The following is a 16,671-nucleotide window of genomic DNA, read 5'->3' as shown; positions in this document are numbered from 1 at the left end:
GCAGCTCACAAAATGTTTCATCAGAGGGCAAGTTTAGAGGAATCCAAAAGGCAGATGTCCATGGAAAGAGCCTCCGACTGCAGCAGGAAGTTTGGATGCTTCAAATTTGCATAGCTTCCAGTCCAACGTCCTCTCATGTACCGAATGCTCCCAAACGCTCTAAAGCCTTATACCCGGCAAGCCCTCACCGGGTAGATCTCTGGCTCCCAGGTAAAGCCAAATACTGAGCATGCAAGCACTAGGATCACAGAGAGAGAGAGAGACAGAGAGCGTCAGAGAGCTGTTGTCTTGTTAAAGGCCTGAAACGGCTAGTGCCTAAGAGGGTCTGGACTTTCAGTTGTGACTGATTGTGAGAGGGGAAGATAAAGATTTTCTGCACCCAGCATGCCTTGCGATATACTTAGGCAAATGAGGTGAGAGCCTGACCAATCCCACGTCACTTCTCTGAATGCCTCCTCATCTGCATAAAGAGAACACTTTCACAAAGGAGCAGAGTGGCGCAGCGGAAGCGTGCTGGGCCCATAACCCAGAGGTCGATGGATCGAAACCATCCTCTGCTAATTTTGCTTGATTTTCCTTCCAAGGACCAAGCTGTCATTTCCACATAGCCAGAAAGGAAAAGTGCAAGCTTGTGCCAGCTATGTGAGAAAAGACTTCTCAACTATTCGTGTCTGTGTAATACAAGAGTGATCGTGAAAGGTACAACCCTGTACTTTGAAAGTAAAGACACACAATTATAACCACAAATGACTGACTGGTGGGAGCTTCACACAACTTTCTGGGCATGCTTTGAATTTCATTCTTCCCTTTTTGTTCTGCTCTTATCTATCTCCTGGGCATTTAATGGAATGTTCTCTTTCTCTTCCCTGCTTTGCTTCCCATGCTGCCTATATATGCTCATTTCTACTATTTGTACTGTTGCTTTTCATTTCTTCTCTTCTGCACAACTTTGTCCTTGGTTTCAATCCCCAGTTCCTTACCCTCTGCAAAAAACGTTCTACTGCTTCTCATGTTGGTATCTAAACCAAATGCACCATTGAAGCTGGTGCAAGATAGTCATTGATTTCTGCAACGTAATATTTAGAACCGAGAGCTAACACATCAGAGGGCGTTGGTGGTATAGTGGTGAGCATAGCTGCTTCCCAAGCAGTTGACCCGGGTTCGATTCCCGGCCAACGCACTGAAAATACTTATATATTCTGCAAGCAGGATATATTGTAATGCAACATGTCACAAAATGGAAATTTCACGAACAGATTAATCAGCCATATATAAAAAAATAAACAAATACGTGGGCAAACATCTCAATCGCACCTTCTGCTACATACATTGTCCTAATATATCATAAGTTTCATAAAGCAGAGTCACAACACACATGTGCTGGTAATAAATTTGTTACAGTGGGCAAACAATGGAAGGGCTGAGGCCCGACCAGACATTGTAACTCCAGCATCTCTATGTTAAAAAGCATTTCTAGGCAATATCTAGCCTCTGAAAAAATATGCAAGATCCACCGATAAATCTGGCAAAAGTCCCTAACATTTTGTGCATACTTGTGCTCTCACCTGAATGTAGCGCCACCTTGTAGCTGTCGAAGGAAACTGCTGCTCACAAAATGTTTTATCAGAAGGCAAGTTGAGAGGAATCCAAGAGTCAGATGTCCATGGAAAGAACCACTCACTGAAGCAGGAATGTTGGAGGCTTCATATTCGCATAGTTTCCTGTCCAACGTCCACAACGCTCCCAAACGCTCAAAAGCCTCACACCGGGCAAGCCCTCACCGGGTATATCTCTGGCTCCAAGGTAAAGCCAAATCCTGAGCATGCTAGTGCTAGGATCACAGAGCGAGAGAGAGATGGTTCAAGAGCTACTGTCTTGATAAAGGCCTGAAACGGCTAGTGCCTAAGAGTGTCTGACTTTCAGTTATGACTGATTGTGAGAGGGGAAGATGAAGTTTTTCTGCACCCAGCATGCCTTGGGATATACTTATGCAAATGAGGTGAGAGCCAGACCAATCCCATGCTACTCTGCCTAATGCTCCTTATCTGCATAAAAAGAACACTTTCACAACGGAGCAGAGTGGCGCAGCGGAAGCGTGCTGGGCCCATAACCCAGAGGTCGATGGATCGAAACCATCCTCTGCTAATTTTGCTTGATTTTACTTCCAAGGACCAAGCTGTCATTTCCACGCTACCAGCAAGGAAAAGCGCAAGCTTGTGCCAGCTATGTGAGAAAAGACTTCTCAACTATCTGTGTCTGCTGAAATACAAGAGAGGGATCGTCAAAAGCTCCACACTGTACTTTGAAAGTAAAGGCACACAATAATAAGCATGAATGACTGGTGGGACCTTCAAACACTTTTATGTGGAGGCTTTGAATTTCATTCTTCCCTTTTTTGTTCTGCTCTTATCTATCTCCTGGGCATTTCATGGAATGTTCTCTATTTCTCTTCCCTGCTTTGCTTCCCATGCTGCCTCTATGTGTTCATATCTATTATTTGTATTGCTGCTTTCCATTCTTCTCTTCTGCACAGCTTTGTCCTTGGTTTCAATCCCAGTTCCTTACCCTCTACAAAAACTTTCTATTGCTTTTCATGTTGGTATCTAAACCAAATGCACCATTGAAGCTGGTGCATGATAGTCATTGAACTCAGGGTCCTAATGTTTAGAACCGAGAGCGCAAAGATCAGAGGGCGTTGGTGGTATAGTGGTGAGCATAGCTGCCTTCCAAGCAGTTGACCCGGGTTCGATTCCCGGCCAACGCAGTACAAATACATATATATTCTGCAAGCAGGATATATTTTAAAGCAACATTTCACAAACTGGTAATATAATTAAGAGGTTAATCAGCCATTATATAAAAAATAAACAAATATGTAGGCAAGCATTTCGATCGCCCCTTCTGCTATATTCATTGTCCTAATATATGATAAGTTTCATAAAGCAGAGTCACCACTCACATGTACTGGTAAAAAAATATGTTACAGTGGGCAGACAATGAAAGGGCTGAGGCCCGACCAGACATTTTAACTCCAGCATCTCTATGTTAAAAAGCATTTCCTAGGCAATATTTAGCCTCTGAAAAAAATATGCAAGATCCAGCAATAAATCTGGCAAAAGTCCCCAACATTTTGTGCATACTTGTGCCCTCACCTGAATGTAGCACCACCTTGTAGCCGTCGGAGGTAACTGCAGCTCACAAAATGTTTCATCAGAGGGCAAGTTTAGAGGAATCCAAAAGGCAGATGTCCATGGAAAGAGCCTCCGACTGCAGCAGGAAGTTTGGATGCTTCAAATTTCATAGCTTCAAGTCCAACGTCCTCTCATGTACCGAACGCTCCCAAACGCTCTAAAGCCTTATACCGGCAAGCCCTCACCGGGTAGATCTCTGGCTCCCAGGAAAAGCCAAATACTGAGCATGCAAGCACTAGGATCACAGAGAGAGAGAGAGACAGAGAGCGTCGGAGAGCTGTTGTCTTGTTAAAGGCCTGAAACGGCTAGTGCCTAAGAGGGTCTGGACTTTCAGTTGTGACTGATTGTGAGAGGGGAAGATAAAGATTTTCTGCACCCAGCATGCCTTGCGATATACTTAGGCAAATGAGGTGAGAGCCCGACCAATCCCACGTCACTTCTCTGAATGCCTCCTCATCTGCATAAAGAGAACACTTTCACAAAGGAGCAGAGTGGCGCAGCGGAAGCGTGCTGGGCCCATAACCCAGAGGTCGATGGATCGAAACCATCCTCTGCTAATTTTGCTTGATTTTCCTTCCAAGGACCAAGCTGTCATTTCCACATTGCCAGAAAGGAAAAGTGCAAGCTTGTGCCAGCTAGGTGAGAAAAGACTTCTCAACTATTCGTGTCTGTGTAATACAAGAGTGATCGTGAAAGGTACAACCCTGTACTTTGAAAGTAAAGACACACAATTATAACCATAAATGACTGGTGGGAGCTTCACACAACTTTCTGGGCATGCTTTGAATTTCATTCTTCCCTTTTTGTTCTGCTCTTATCTATCTCCTGGGCATTTCATGGAATGTTCTCTTTCTCTTCCCTGCTTTGCTTCCCATGCTGCCTATATATGCTCATTTCCACTATTTGTACTGTTGCTTTTCATTTCTTCTCTTCTGCACAACTTTGTCCTTGGTTTCAATCCCCAGTTCCTTACCCTCTGCAAAAAACGTTCTACTGCTTCTCATGTTGGTATCTAAACCGAATGCACCATTGAAGCTGGTGCAAGATAGTCATTGATTTCTGCAACGTAATATTTAGAACCGAGAGCTAACACATCAGAGGGCGTTGGTGGTATAGTGGTGAGCATAGCTGCTTCCCAAGCAGTTGACCCGGGTTCGATTCCCGGCCAACGCACTGAAAATACTTATATATTCTGCAAGCAGGATATATTGTCATGTAACAAAATGGAAATTTCACGAACAGATTAATCAGCCATATATAAAAAAATAAACAAATACGTGGGCAAACATCTCAATCGCACCTTCTGCTACATACATTGTCCTAATATATGATAAGTTTCATAAAGCAGAGTCACAACACACATGTGCTGGTAATAAATTTGTTACAGTGGGCAAACAATGGAAGGGCTGAGGCCCGACCAGACATTGTAACTCCAGCATCTCTATGTTAAAAAGCATTTCTAGGCAATATCTAGCCTCTGAAAAAAATATGCAAGATCCACCGATAAAAGTCCCTAACATTTTGTGCATACTTGTGCTCTCACCTGAATGTAGCGCCACCTTGTAGCTGTCGAAGGAAACTGCTGCTCACAAAATGTTTTATCAGAAGGCAAGTTGAGAGGAATCCAAGAGTCAGATGTCCAAGGAAAGAACCACTCACTGAAGCAGGAATGTTGGAGGCTTCATATTCGCATAGTTTCCTGTCCAACGTCCACTCACGTCCCGAACGCTCCCAGACGCTCAAAAGCCTCACACCGGGCAAGCCCTCATCGGGTATATCTCTGGCTCCAAGGTAAAGCCAAATCCTGAGAATGCTAGTGCTAGGATAACAGAGAGAGAGAGAGATGGTTCAAGAGCTACTGTCATGATAAAGGCCTGAAACGGCTAGTGCCTAAGAGTGTCTGACTTTCAGTTATGACTGATTGTGAGAGGGGAAGATGAAGTTTTTCTGCACCCAGCATGCCTTGGGATATACTTATGCAAATGAGGTGAGAGCCAGACCAATCCCATGCTACTCTGCTTAATGCTCCTTATCTGCATAAAAAGAACACTTTCACAACGGAGCAGATTGGCGCAGCGGAAGCGTGCTGGGCCCATAACCCAGAGGTCGATGGATCGAAACCATCCTCTGCTAAATTTGCTTGATTTTACTTCCAAGGACCAAGCTGTCATTTCCACGCTGCCAGCAAGGAAAAGCGCAAGCTTGTGCCAGCTATGTGAGAAAAGACTTCTCAACTATCTGTGTCTGCTGAAATACAAGAGAGGGATCGTCAAAGGATCCACACTGTACTTTGAAAGTAAAGGCACACAATAATAAGCATGAATGACTGGTGGGACCTTCAAACACTTTTATGTGGAGGCTTTGAATTTCATTCTTCCCTTTTTTGTTCTGCTCTTATCTATCTCCTGGGCATTTCATGGAATGTTCTCTATTTCTCTTCCCTGCTTTGCTTCCCATGCTGCCTCTATGTGTTCATATCTATTATTTGTATTGCTGCTTTCCATTCTTCTCTTCTGCACAGCTTTGTCCTTGGTTTCAATCCCAGTTCCTTACCCTCTACAAAAACTTTCTATTGCTTTTCATGTTGGTATCTAAACCAAATGCACCATTGAAGCTGGTGCATGATAGTCATTGAACTCAGGGTCCTAATGTTTAGAACCGAGAGCGCAGAGATCAGAGGGCGTTGGTGGTATAGTGGTGAGCATAGCTGCCTTCCAAGCAGTTGACCCGGGTTTGATTCCCGGCCAACGCAGTACAAATACTTATATATTCTGCAAGCAGGATATATTTTAAAGCAACATTTCACAAAATGGTAATATAATGAAGAGGTTAATCAGCCATTATATAAAAAATAAACAAATATGTAGGCAAGCATTTCGATCGCCCCTTCTGCTATATTCATTGTCCTAATATATGATAAGTTTCATAAAGCAGAGTCACCACTCACATGTGCTGGTAAAAAAATATGTTACAGTGGGCAGACAATGAAAGGGCTGAGGCCCGACCAGACATTTTAACTCCAGCATCTCTATGTTAAAAAGCATTTCCTAGGCAATATTTAGCCTCTGAAAAAAATATGCAAGATCCAGCAATAAATCTGGCAAAAGTCCCCAACATTTTGTGCATACTTGTGCCCTCACCTGAATGTAGCACCACCTTGTAGCCGTCGGAGGTAACTGCAGCTCACAAAATGTTTCATCAGAGGGCAAGTTTATAGGAATCCAAAAGGCAGATGTCCATGGAAAGAGCCTCCGACTGCAGCAGGAAGTTTGGATGCTTCAAATTTGCATAGCTTCCAGTCCAACGTCCTCTCATGTACCGAACGCTCCCAAACGCTCTAAAGCCTTATACCCGGCAAGCCCTCACCGGGTAGATCTCTGGCTCCCAGGTAAAGCCAAATACTGAGCATGCAAGCACTAGGATCACAGAGAGAGAGAGAGACAGAGAGCGTCGGAGAGCTGTTGTCTTGTTAAAGGCCTGAAACGGCTAGTGCCTAAGAGGGTCTGGACTTTCAGTTGTGACTGATTGTGAGAGGGGAAGATAAAGATTTTCTGCACCCAGCATGCCTTGCGATATACTTAGGCAAATGAGGTGAGAGCCCGACCAATCCCACGTCACTTCTCTGAATGCCTCCTCATCTGCATAAAGAGAACACTTTCACAAAGGAGCAGAGTGGCGCAGCGGAAGCGTGCTGGGCCCATAACCCAGAGGTCGATGGATCGAAACCATCCTCTGCTAATTTTGCTTGATTTTCCTTCCAAGGACCAAGCTGTCATTTCCACATAGCCAGAAAGGAAAAGTGCAAGCTTGTGCCAGCTATGTGAGAAAAGACTTCTCAACTATTCGTGTCTGTGTAATACAAGAGTGATCGTGAAAGGTGCAACCCTGTACTTTGAAAGTAAAGACACACAATTATAACCAAAAATAACTGACTGGTGGGAGCTTCACACAACTTTCTGGGCATGCTTTGAATTTCATTCTTCCCTTTTTGTTCTGCTCTTATCCTTCTCCTGGGCATTTCATGGAATGTTCTCTTTCTCTTCCCTGCTTTGCTTCCCATGCTGCCTATATATGCTCATTTCTACTATTTGTACTGTTGCTTTTCATTTCTTCTCTTCTGCACAACTTTGTCCTTGGTTTCAATCCCCAGTTCCTTACCCTCTGCAAAAAACGTTCTACTGCTTCTCATGTTGGTATCTAAACCAAATGCACCATTGAAGCTGGTGCAAGATAGTCATTGATTTCTGCAACGTAATATTTAGAACCGAGAGCTAACACATCAGAGGGCGTTGGTGGTATAGTGGTGAGCATAGCTGCTTCCCAAGCAGTTGACCCGGGTTCGATTCCCGGCCATCGCACTGAAAATACTTATATATTCTGCAAGCAGGATATATTGTAATGCAACATGTCACAAAATGGAAATTTCACGAACAGATTAATCAGCCATATATAAAAAAATAAACAAATACGTGGGCAAACATCTCAATCGCACCTTCTGCTACATACATTGTCGTAATATATGATAAGTTTCATAAAGCAGAGTCACAACACACATGTGCTGGTAATAAATTTGTTACAGTGGGCAAACAATGGAAGGGCTGAGGCCCGACCAGACATTGTAACTCCAGCATCTCTATGTTAAAAAGCATTTCTAGGCAATATCTAGCCTCTGAAAAAAATATGCAAGATCCACCGATAAATCTGGCAAAAGTCCCTAACATTTTGTGCATACTTGTGCTCTCACCTGAATGTAGCGCCACCTTGTAGCTGTCGAAGGAAACTGCTGCTCACAAAATGTTTTATCAGAAGGCAAGTTGAGAGGAATCCAAGAGTCAGATGTCCATGGAAAGAACCACTCACTGAAGCAGGAATGTTGGAGGCTTCATATTCGCATAGTTTCCTGTCCAACGTCCACTCATGTCCCGAACGCTCCCAAACGCTCAAAAGCCTCACACCGGGCAAGCCCTCACCGGGTATATCTCTGGCTCCAAGGTAAAGCCAAATCCTGAGCATGCTAGTGCTAGGATCACAGAGCGAGAGAGAGATGGTTCAAGAGCTACTGTCTTGATAAAGGCCTGAAACGGCTAGTGCCTAAGAGTGTCTGACTTTCAGTTATGACTGATTGTGAGAGGGGAAGATGAAGTTTTTCTGCACCCAGCATGCCTTGGGATATACTTATGCAAATGAGGTGAGAGCCAGACCAATCCCATGCTACTCTGCTTAATGCTCCTTATCTGCATGAAAAGAACACTTTCACAACGGAGCAGAGTGGCGCAGCGGAAGCGTGCTGGGCCCATAACCCAGAGGTCGATGGATCGAAACCATCCTCTGCTAATTTTGCTTGATTTTACTTCCAAGGACCAAGCTGTCATTTCCACCATACCAGCAAGGAAAAGCGCAAGCTTGTGCCAGCTATGTGAGAAAAGACTTCTCAACTATCTGTGTCTGCTGAAATACAAGAGAGGGATCGTCAAAGGATCCACACTGTACTTTGAAAGTAAAGGCACACAATAATAAGCATGAATGACTGGTGGGACCTTCAAACACTTTTATGTGGAGGCTTTGAATTTCATTCTTCCCTTTTTTGTTCTGCTCTTATCTATCTCCTGGGCATTTCATGGAATGTTCTCTATTTCTCTTCCCTGCTTTGCTTCCCATGCTGCCTCTATGTGTTCATATCTATTATTTGTATTGCTGCTTTCCATTCTTCTCTTCTGCACAGCTTTGTCCTTGGTTTCAATCCCAGTTCCTTACCCTCTACAAAAACTTTCTATTGCTTTTCATGTTGGTATCTAAACCAAATGCACCATTGAAGCTGGTGCATGATAGTCATTGAACTCAGGGTCCTAATGTTTAGAACCGAGAGCGCACAGATCAGAGGGCGTTGGTGGTATAGTGGTGAGCATAGCTGCCTTCCAAGCAGTGGACCCGGGTTCGATTCCCGGCCAACGCAGTACAAATACTTATATATTCTGCAAGCAGGATATATTTTAAAGCAACATTTCACAAAATGGTAATATAATGAAGAGGTTAATCAGCCATTATATAAAAAATAAACAAATATGTAGGCAAGCATGTCGATCGCCCCTTCTGCTATATTCATTGTCCTAATATATGATAAGTTTCATAAAGCAGAGTCACCACTCACATGTGCCGGTAAAAAAATATGTTACAGTGGGCAGACAATGAAAGGGCTGAGGCCCGACCAGACATTTTAACTCCAGCATCTCTATGTTAAAAAGCATTTCCTAGGCAATATTTAGCCTCTGAAAAAAATATGCAAGATCCAGCAATAAATCTGGCAAAAGTCCCCAACATTTTGTGCATACTTGTGCCCTCACCTGAATGTAGCACCACCTTGTAGCCGTCGGAGGTAACTGCAGCTCACAAAATGTTTCATCAGAGGGCAAGTTTAGAGGAATCCAAAAGGCAGATGTCCATGGAAAGAGCCTCCGACTGCAGCAGGAAGTTTGGATGCTTCAAATTTGCATAGCTTCCAGTCCAACGTCCTCTCATGTACCGAACGCTCCCAAACGCTCTAAAGCCTTATACCCGGCAAGCCCTCACCGGGTAGATCTCTGGCTCCCAGGTAAAGCCAAATACTGAGCATGCAAGCACTAGGATCACAGAGAGAGAGAGAGACAGAGAGCGTCGGAGAGCTGTTGTCTTGTTAAAGGCCTGAAACGGCTAGTGCCTAAGAGGGTCTGGACTTTCAGTTGTGACTGATTGTGAGAGGGGAAGATAAAGATTTTCTGCACCCAGCATGCCTTGCGATATACTTAGGCAAATGAGGTGAGAGCCTGACCAATCCCACGTCACTTCTCTGAATGCCTCCTCATCTGCATAAAGAGAACACTTTCACAAAGGAGCAGAGTGGCGCAGCGGAAGCGTGCTGGGCCCATAACCCAGAGGTCGATGGATCGAAACCATCCTCTGCTAATTTTGCTTGATTTTCCTTCCAAGGACCAAGCTGTCATTTCCACATAGCCAGAAAGGAAAAGTGCAAGCTTGTGCCAGCTATGTGAGAAAAGACTTCTCAACTATTCGTGTCTGTGTAATACAAGAGTGATCGTGAAAGGTACAACCCTGTACTTTGAAAGTAAAGACACACAATTATAACCATAAATGACTGACTGGTGGGAGCTTCACACAACTTTCTGGGCATGCTTTGAATTTCATTCTTCCCTTTTTGTTCTGCACTTATCTATCTCCTGGGCATTTCATGGAATGTTCTCTTTCTCTTCCCTGCTTTGCTTCCCATGCTGCCTATATATGCTCATTTCTACTATTTGTACTGTTGCTTTTCATTTCTTCTCTTCTGCACAACTTTGTCCTTGGTTTCAATCCCCAGTTCCTTACCCTCTGCAAAAAACGTTCTACTGCTTCTCATGTTGGTATCTAAACCAAATGCACCATTGAAGCTGGTGCAAGATAGTCATTGATTTCTGCAACGTAATATTTAGAACCGAGAGCTAACACATCAGAGGGCGTTGGTGGTATAGTGGTGAGCATAGCTGCTTCCCAAGCAGTTGACCCGGGTTCGATTCCCGGCCAACGCACTGAAAATACTTATATATTCTACAAGCAGGATATATTGTAATGCAACATGTCACAAAATGGAAATTTCACGAACAGATTAATCAGCCATATATAAAAAAATAAACAAATACGTGGGCAAACATCTCAATCGCACCTTCTGCTACATACATTGTCCTAATATATGATAAGTTTCATAAAGCAGAGTCACAACACACATGTGCTGGTAATAAATTTGTTACAGTGGGCAAACAATGGAAGGGCTGAGGCCCGACCAGACATTGTAACTCCAGCATCTCTATGTTAAAAAGCATTCCTAGGCAATATCTAGCCTCTGAAAATATATGCAAGATCCACCGATAAATCTGGCAAAAGTCCCTAACATTTTGTGCATACTTGTGCTCTCACCTGAATGTAGCGCCACCTTGTAGCTGTCGAAGGAAACTGCTGCTCACAAAATGTTTTATCAGAAGGCAAGTTGAGAGGAATCCAAGAGTCAGATGTCCATGGAAAGAACCACTCACTGAAGCAGGAATGTTGGAGGCTTCATATTCGCATATTTTCCTGTCCAACGTCCACAACGCTCCCAAACGCTCAAAAGCCTCACACCGGGCAAGCCCTCACCGGGTATATCTCTGGCTCCAAGGTAAAGCCAAATCCTGAGCATGCTAGTGCTAGGATCACAGAGCGAGAGAGAGATGGTTCAAGAGCTACTGTCTTGATAAAGGCCTGAAACGGCTAGTGCCTAAGAGTGTCTGACTTTCAGGTATGACTGATTGTGAGAGGGGAAGATGAAGTTTTTCTGCACCAAGCATGCCTTGGGATATACTTATGCAAATGAGGTGAGAGCCAGACCAATCCCATGCTACTCTGCTTAATGCTCCTTATCTGCATGAAAAGAACACTTTCACAACGGAGCAGAGTGGCGCAGCGGAAGCGTGCTGGGCCCATAACCCAGAGGTCGATGGATCGAAACCATCCTCTGCTAATTTTGCTTGATTTTACTTCCAAGGACCAAGCTGTCATTTCCACCATACCAGCAAGGAAAAGCGCAAGCTTGTGCCAGCTATGTGAGAAAAGACTTCTCAACTATCTGTGTCTGCTGAAATACAAGAGAGGGATCGTCAAAGGATCCACACTGTACTTTGAAAGTAAAGGCACACAATAATAAGCATGAATGACTGGTGGGACCTTCAAACACTTTTATGTGGAGGCTTTGAATTTCATTCTTCCCTTTTTTGTTCTGCTCTTATCTATCTCCTGGGCATTTCATGGAATGTTCTCTATTTCTCTTCCCTGCTTTGCTTCCCATGCTGCCTCTATGTGTTCATATCTATTATTTGTATTGCTGCTTTCCATTCTTCTCTTCTGCACAGCTTTGTCCTTGGTTTCAATCCCAGTTCCTTACCCTCTACAAAAACTTTCTATTGCTTTTCATGTTGGTATCTAAACCAAATGCACCATTGAAGCTGGTGCATGATAGTCATTGAACTCAGGGTCCTAATGTTTAGAACCGAGAGCGCACAGATCAGAGGGTGTTGGTGGTATAGTGGTGAGCATAGCTGCCTTCCAAGCAGTGGACCCGGGTTCGATTCCCGGCCAACGCAGTACAAATACTTATATATTCTGCAAGCAGGATATATTTTAAAGCAACATTTCACAAAATGGTAATATAATGAAGAGGTTAATCAGCCATTATATAAAAAATAAACAAATATGTAGGCAAGCATGTCGATCGCCCCTTCTGCTATATTCATTGTCCTAATATATGATAAGTTTCATAAAGCAGAGTCACCACTCACATGTGCTGGTAAAAAAATATGTTACAGTGGGCAGACAATGAAAGGGCTGAGGCCCGACCAGACATTTTAACTCCAGCATCTCTATGTTAAAAAGCATTTCCTAGGCAATATTTAGCCTCTGAAAAAAATATGCAAGATCCAGCAATAAATCTGGCAAAAGTCCCCAACATTTTGTGCATACTTGTGCCCTCACCTGAATGTAGCACCACCTTGTAGCCGTCGGAGGTAACTGCAGCTCACAAAATGTTTCATCAGAGGGCAAGTTTAGAGGAATCCAAAAGGCAGATGTCCATGGAAAGAGCCTCCGACTGCAGCAGGAAGTTTGGATGCTTCAAATTTGCATAGCTTCCAGTCCAACGTCCTCTCATGTACCGAATGCTCCCAAACGCTCTAAAGCCTTATACCCGGCAAGCCCTCACCGGGTAGATCTCTGGCTCCCAGGTAAAGCCAAATACTGAGCATGCAAGCACTAGGATCACAGAGAGAGAGAGAGACAGAGAGCGTCGGAGAGCTGTTGTCTTGTTAAAGGCCTGAAACGGCTAGTGCCTAAGAGGGTCTGGACTTTCAGTTGTGACTGATTGTGAGAGGGGAAGATAAAGATTTTCTGCACCCAGCATGCCTTGCGATATACTTAGGCAAATGAGGTGAGAGCCTGACCAATCCCACGTCACTTCTCTGAATGCCTCCTCATCTGCATAAAGAGAACACTTTCACAAAGGAGCAGAGTGGCGCAGCGGAAGCTTGCTGGGCCCATAACCCAGAGGTCGATGGATCGAAACCATCCTCTGCTAATTTTGCTTGATTTTCCTTCCAAGGACCAAGCTGTCATTTCCACATAGCCAGAAAGGAAAAGTGCAAGCTTGTGCCAGCTATGTGAGAAAAGACTTCTCAACTATTCGTGTCTGTGTAATACAAGAGTGATCGTGAAAGGTACAACCCTGTACTTTGAAAGTAAAGACACACAATTATAACCATAAATGACTGACTGGTGGGAGCTTCACACAACTTTCTGGGCATGCTTTGAATTTCATTCTTCCCTTTTTGTTCTGCTCTTATCTATCTCCTGGGCATTTCATGGAATGTTCTCTTTCTCTTCCCTGCTTTGCTTCCCATGCTGCCTATATATGCTCATTTCTACTATTTGTACTGTTGCTTTTCATTTCTTCTCTTCTGCACAACTTTGTCCTTGGTTTCAATCCCCAGTTCCTTACCCTCTGCAAAAAACGTTCTACTGCTTCTCATGTTGGTATCTAAACCAAATGCACCATTGAAGCTGGTGCAAGATAGTCATTGATTTCTGCAACGTAATATTTAGAACCGAGAGCTAATACATCAGAGGGCGTTGGTGGTATAGTGGTGAGCATAGCTGCTTCCCAAGCAGTTGACCCGGGTTCGATTCCCGGCCAACGCACTGAAAATACTTATATATTCTGCAAGCAGGATATATTGTAATGCAACATGTCACAAAATGGAAATTTCACGAACAGATTAATCAGCCATATATAAAAAAATAAACAAATACGTGGGCAAACATCTCAATCGCACCTTCTGCTACATACATTGTCCTAATATATGATAAGTTTCATAAAGCAGAGTCACAACACACATGTGCTGGTAATAAATTTGTTACAGTGGGCAAACAATGGAAGGGCTGAGGCCCGACCAGACATTGTAACTTCAGCATCTCTATGTTAAAAAGCATTTCTAGGCAATATCTAGCCTCTGAAAAAAATATGCAAGATCCACCGATAAATCTGGCAAAAGTCCCTAACATTTTGTGCATACTTGTGCTCTCACCTGAATGTAGCGCCACCTTGTAGCTGTCGAAGGAAACTGCTGCTCACAAAATGTTTTATCAGAAGGCAAGTTGAGAGGAATCCAAGAGTCAGATGTCCATGGAAAGAACCACTCACTGAAGCAGGAATGTTGGAGGCTTCATATTCGCATAGTTTCCTGTCCAACGTCCACTCACGTCCCGAACGCTCCCAAACGCTCAAAGCCTCACACCGGGCAAGTCCTCACCCGGTATATCTCTGGCTCCCAGGTAAAGCCAAATCCTGAGCATGCTAGTGCTAGGATCACAGAGAGAGAGAGAGATGGTTCAAGAGCTACTGTCTTGATAAAGGCCTGAAACGGCTAGTGCCTAAGAGTGTCTGACTTTCAGTTATGACTGATTGTGAGAGGGGAAGATGAAGTTTTTCTGCACCCAGCATGCCTTGGGATATACTTATGCAAATGAGGTGAGAGCCAGACCAATCCCATGCTACTCTGCTTAATGCTCCTTATCTGCATAAAAAGAACTCTTTCACAACAGAGCAGAGTGGCGCAGCGGAAGCGTGCTGGGCCCATAACCCTGAGGTCGATGGATCGAAACCATCCTCTGCTAATTTTGCTTGATTTTACTTCCAAGGACCAAGCTGTCATTTCCACGCTGCCAGCAAGGAAAAGCGCAAGCGTGAGCCAGCTATGTGAGAAAAGACTTCTCAACTATCTGTGTCTGCTGAAATACAAGAGAGGGATCGTCAAAGGATCCACACTGTACTTTGAAAGTAAAGGCACACAATAATAAGCATGAATGATTGGTGGGACCTTCAAACACTTTTATGTGGAGGCTTTGAATTTCATTCTTCCCTTTTTTGTTCTGCTCTTATCTATCTCCTGGGCATTTCATGGAATGTTCTCTATTTCTCTTCCCTGCTTTGCTTCCCATGCTGCCTCTATGTGTTCATATCTATTATTTGTATTGCTGCTTTCCATTCTTCTCTTCTGCACAGCTTTGTCCTTGGTTTCAATCCCAGTTCCTTACCCTCTACAAAAACTTTCTATTGCTTTTCATGTTGGTATCTAAACCAAATGCACCATTGAAGCTGGTGCATGATAGTCATTGAACTCAGGGTCCTAATGTTTAGAACCGAGAGCGCAAAGATCAGAGGGCGTTGGTGGTATAGTGGTGAGCATAGCTGCCTTCCAAGCAGTTGACCCGGGTTCGATTCCCGGCCAACGCAGTACAAATACTTATATATTCTGCAAGCAGGATATATTTTAAAGCAACATTTCACAAAATGGTAATATAATTAAGAGGTTAATCAGCCATTATGTAAAAAATAAACAAATATGTAGGCAAGAATTTCGATCGCCCCTTCTGCTATATTCATTGTCCTAATATATGATAAGTTTCATAAAGCAGAGTCACAACACACATGTGCTGGTAATAAATTTGTTACAGTGGGCAAACAATGGAAGGGCTGAGGCCCGACCAGACATTGTAACTCCAGCATCTCTATGTTAAAAAGCATTTCTAGGCAATATCTAGCCTCTGAAAAAACATATGCAAGATCCACCGATAAATCTGGCAAAAGTCCCTAACATTTTGTGCATACTTGTGCTCTCACCTGAATGTAGCGCCACCTTGTAGCTGTCGAAGGAAACTGCTGCTCACAAAATGTTTTATCAGAAGGCAAGTTGAGAGGAATCCAAGAGTCAGATGTCCATGGAAAGAACCACTCACTGAAGCAGGAATGTTGGAGGCTTCATATTCGCATAGTTTCCTGTCCAACGTCCACAACGCTCCCAAACGCTCAAAAGCCTCACACCGGGCAAGCCCTCACCGGGTATATCTCTGGCTCCAAGGTAAAGCCAAATCCTGAGCATGCTAGTGCTAGGATCACAGAGCCAGAGAGAGATGGTTCAAGAGCTACTGTCTTGATAAAGGCCTGAAACGGCTAGTGCCTAAGAGTGTCTGACTTTCAGTTATGACTGATTGTGAGAGGGGAAGATGAAGTTTTTCTGCACCCAGCATGCCTTGGGATATACTTATGCAAATGAGGTGAGAGCCAGACCAATCCCATGCTACTCTGCCTAATGCTCCTTATCTGCATAAAAAGAACACTTTCACAACGGAGCAGAGTGGCGCAGCGGAAGCGTGCTGGGCCCATAACCCAGAGGTCGATGGATCGAAACCATCCTCTGCTAATTTTGCTTGATTTTACTTCCAAGGACCAAGCTGTCATTTCCACGCTACCAGCAAGGAAAAGCGCAAGCTTGTGCCAGCTATGTGAGAAAAGACTTCTCAACTATCTGTGTCTGCTGAAATACAAGAGAGGGATCGTCAAAAGCTCCACACTGTACTTTGAAAGTAAAGG

The 16,671-nt window shown here is 43.9% G+C and overlaps 7 non-coding genes across 7 annotated transcripts; all 7 read left to right on the top strand.

Annotated features, from left to right (window-relative positions):
- Positions 1 to 1,108: 1,108 nt before the first annotated feature.
- TRNAG-CCC (transfer RNA glycine (anticodon CCC)) lies at positions 1,109 to 1,180 on the top strand. The gene has a single exon. It is a non-coding gene; the product is annotated as a tRNA-Gly (tRNA).
- Positions 1,181 to 2,692: 1,512 nt separating this feature from the next.
- On the top strand, positions 2,693 to 2,764 carry TRNAG-UCC (transfer RNA glycine (anticodon UCC)). The gene has a single exon. It is a non-coding gene; the product is annotated as a tRNA-Gly (tRNA).
- Positions 2,765 to 4,292: 1,528 nt separating this feature from the next.
- Positions 4,293 to 4,364, top strand: TRNAG-CCC (transfer RNA glycine (anticodon CCC)). Its single transcript has one exon. It is a non-coding gene; the product is annotated as a tRNA-Gly (tRNA).
- A 4,708-nt stretch (positions 4,365 to 9,072) lies between these two features.
- On the top strand, positions 9,073 to 9,144 carry TRNAG-UCC (transfer RNA glycine (anticodon UCC)). Its single transcript has one exon. It is a non-coding gene; the product is annotated as a tRNA-Gly (tRNA).
- Positions 9,145 to 10,678: 1,534 nt separating this feature from the next.
- On the top strand, positions 10,679 to 10,750 carry TRNAG-CCC (transfer RNA glycine (anticodon CCC)). The gene has a single exon. It is a non-coding gene; the product is annotated as a tRNA-Gly (tRNA).
- A 3,118-nt stretch (positions 10,751 to 13,868) lies between these two features.
- On the top strand, positions 13,869 to 13,940 carry TRNAG-CCC (transfer RNA glycine (anticodon CCC)). Its single transcript has one exon. It is a non-coding gene; the product is annotated as a tRNA-Gly (tRNA).
- A 1,522-nt stretch (positions 13,941 to 15,462) lies between these two features.
- TRNAG-UCC (transfer RNA glycine (anticodon UCC)) lies at positions 15,463 to 15,534 on the top strand. Its single transcript has one exon. It is a non-coding gene; the product is annotated as a tRNA-Gly (tRNA).
- Positions 15,535 to 16,671: the final 1,137 nt, after the last annotated feature.

This window comes from Lissotriton vulgaris, chromosome 9 (assembly GCF_964263255.1).
Source record: "Lissotriton vulgaris chromosome 9, aLisVul1.2, whole genome shotgun sequence".
NCBI lineage: Eukaryota > Metazoa > Chordata > Amphibia > Caudata > Salamandridae > Lissotriton > Lissotriton vulgaris.
This window is presented reverse-complemented; position numbering and strand designations above follow the sequence as displayed.